The sequence below is a fragment of the Sphaerodactylus townsendi genome, linkage group LG16 (assembly GCF_021028975.2).
Source record: "Sphaerodactylus townsendi isolate TG3544 linkage group LG16, MPM_Stown_v2.3, whole genome shotgun sequence".
Taxonomy (NCBI): domain Eukaryota; kingdom Metazoa; phylum Chordata; class Lepidosauria; order Squamata; family Sphaerodactylidae; genus Sphaerodactylus; species Sphaerodactylus townsendi.
Genome location: NC_059440.1, coordinates 6895376 through 6899006, shown reverse-complemented (window position 1 = coordinate 6899006; position 3631 = coordinate 6895376).

Genomic DNA, 3631 nt, shown 5'->3' with positions numbered 1-3631 from the left:
TCTTGGCACTCAGAAAAATTAGTAACCACTTCTAGAGAAGTGGTGAGAACTGGTTGGATCCCACCTCTGCTCCTCACCCGCCGGGATTCAGTTGTCTTTTTCTTGAAACTAGCTTTTCCTCACAAAGACACTGCTCCAATTCCCTAGACCAGGGTGGGTGTTTTCTTTTCTGCTCCTTACCCTCCTTCTCCTTTTTCCTCCAAAAAAAAGAAGAAGGAAGTTTTGTGATGGGCCGATAGAATCATACACAGTATTCCAAAAGTAGCAGCAGCACAGATTTCTGCAAAGGTATTCTATATGGCGCTTGCCGTTTTAATTTCAGACCCTTTTCTGATTATTCCTAACAGTAATTTCACGAGCACGACACTCTTGAACCTCGGAGTCCCAGCAATGATGCTGAATTGGAAAGGATATTTTGACTGGTATGTCCAGAATATACTGCCTAGAACCAATAGACAAGCCCCGTATAACTCTATCACCAGACCTCAGCCATTAAAATGACTAGACAGCCCTTTGCAACTGGTTATTTGGCACCCTGGCCTACTTCGCATGGTTGTTGTGAGGATAGATAATCATATGGGTACACTGATCTGATCTCCTTTCGGTGAGAGTGAGATAATGGTATTCACATAATTCTTTGTCACACAAATGCTCTTTTCTGTCCAGTGTCTGAACATTTATGTTCTTTTAACACATTTTAGATACAATAACATTTATCCTAACATCTATCAAGATTTCCAGTAGCTCACCTTACCAACAAAACAAAAACAAAACTCTTTGTTCTTATAACATCAACTATCTCCTGTGGATACTGCTGAATTCTCAACACCATGATTGAAACTCAAGAAAATCCCAATTTTCATTTGTTTCAAAATTTGAAACAAAATTTGAAACCAAATTTCCCTTCCCATGTGCACAGAAGCACTTTTCAAAATTATTTTCGCATCAATTACATGCTTATGAACATAAAAGAAACAGGAATGTCAGCTACAAAACTTAAAAGGCCCCCTTCTTATATCTTTAAAGTTCACAGATCTTACATCCTGTTTTTCAAATGTTAACTTCTAAAAAGCTCATTATTATCTTTTCCCTCCCATAATTTATAGGAATCTCTCCCAAACACACACAATGGCTTGCGGTGCATTCACGAATAATGTGAAAATCAGAAAATATATTCACCAAGCATCACAACAAAAATTATCAGAAGGAAAAAACTGAGGCTGATTCCGCGTGGGCCAAAAACAGCAGTGTAAAAACAGTGTGAAAATGGTGTAAAAGGGTTTAAAACAGTGTGAAAGGGTTTATACTGTTTTCACACTGTTTTCACACCACTGTTTTTGGCCCATGCGGAATCAGTCTGAGAATAGCCAGAGCTGAAAGCGGTCATTTGATCCAAAAGTTTGCCAAAAGTGAGAGACCTTCCCTGGTTTTTTAACAAACAGGAGCCTGGTGGGATTTCTTGGAGAAGGAATGCAGCTACCGTAAAAGAGAAATATGTATATATTGGAGTTCAGAGACTTACCGTAATTATCGGATCCCCATCTGCAGACAGAAGAAGAAGAGCGGGTAGAGGAGAAGGGAAGAGATCAACCCCAAACCCTTGCTGTTACCGATTCTGCCGGAACATTCCCCAAAGTGTGAAGGTGCCACATAAATATACAGTCTCTTGTTGCTTAAAATAATCCCAGTAACGTGAGGCACCCTTCCTGTCACTCGGCTGACTTGGGCGCAGCTCCCCTGCCTAAGTATAGTGTTAAGAAGCTTTCAACTGCACCTGATCTAAGAGAAAGACAAACGGGCTCGACCAGAAATTTCTCGGCTGCTCACTGCTGGGGAAGATGCTGCCCTCGACAATTACATGTGAAAACAAGACTGAGTCATATGATGACAGGCTCAGAACTCCTGTACATTATTTAAATGAATGGCGGCTTTTGCAATTTGGATTCCTTTCCCCCCCCACTTTGGTTGGCGAGGAAGAGAAGTTGAAGAAAGTTCCGCTTGCGTTTCGGGGTCAGCGGGTTTCTTCTCTTTACACTTGTGCTTGGCACATTTCAGAAGGCTGAAATGCTCCCATACATTCACCCAGTGGTGGGATCCAAAAATTTTAGTAACAGGTTCCCTCGCCAGCCCCCCCTCAGCAAAGGGGGCAGAGGCGTACCTAGGCAAACCTGAGCCCTGGGCAAAACCTGAGTTGGATGCCCCCCCCCCAATGGGCAGCCACCCCACCATGACCCCCCCAATTTTTTTTGCACCAGGTCATTTCTAAATCATCATCACATTATAGAAAATGCCCCGACTCACAAATCTGAACACAGCAATGGTGAAACACACAGGTTCTTTGGTAGAGACTGGTGAGATAAAAGGTACGAAAGGCTGCGAATCAATGAATTGCAGGACCTGAAAGGGATTAACCCAGTTCAGGGAGTGACATTATTAGTCGCAATTGCTATATGGGACCTTCACGTTCAAAGGCAGTATGCCTCTCGGGGAGGCAAGGGTGTGGAGATGGAAAAGCGGACCCCATTAGTAACCCCCTCTCTGCACACACAAATAATTAGTAACCCCCTCTCGGGAACTGGTGAGAACCTGCTGGATCCCACCTCTGCATTCGCCCATCATGCCTTCAACTTACGACAGCTCTGTAAGGCACAGCAAGGGAGCCTGCTCGAGGCCCCGAGCTCCCGCTGACTCCCCCCCACCTATCCTTCCACTTTTGTTGCCCCACCTAGAAGATAAAGAGGATCACGACCTGCCCTTACTCATTCCCAAACAGCTTTCATTGCTTGTGTCCCAGATCCCCATGTTAGGATAATAGCCGGCCATGTGCGGCTTACCATGCTGTGTCTTGGCACGGTGGCGTATGAGCAGGGAAGGAACATTATGAGCATGCTCTGCCCCCTGGACAAGGTGGTGAAGGAAGCAGTCGGCTCGGGCGTCACCATGAGGACGAGGCACCCTTCCTGACCTCAAACTCCACAACCCGAGGGCCACTGACTCATCTCATCTCCTTTGGGGGGCCAGCCAGAGTATGGCCCTGCAGGATCTTAATGAATTTCGCAGGGCCTGCAAGACGGAGCTGTTCCACCGGGCCTTTGGGGAGTCCGGCTGCTGATGCCCCCCCCCCTCCTCTTTACAACATCTGTGGACCCTGCCGTCCCCCCCTCCCTCTCCCCTTCTCTCTTGGGGATTATTAGTAGGACGCCATCGGTACATTTGATGTTAGGATGCTGCATTTTAATGGGGTTGTTTTAACATATAGAGCCATATTTAATGATTATTTAAATCTTGATATTATGGATTTTATCATGCTCTATCTATTTGTCTTGTTCACCGCCCTGAGCCCTCCAGGGGAGGGCGGTTTATAAATATAAATATAAATATAAATAAATAAATAAATGATGATGATGATGATGATGATGATGATGATGATGATGATGATGATGATGATGATGATGATGATGATGATGATGATGATGATGATGATGATGATGATGATGATGATAATAATAATAATAATAGTCTGGTGGAAAGTGTCAGCAGGTTACAGCAGACTTATGGAAACCTCATAGGGCTGTGAAGGCAAGAGACGTTCAGAGGCAAGGGCCTGCCTCTGTGTAGAAACCCTGAACTT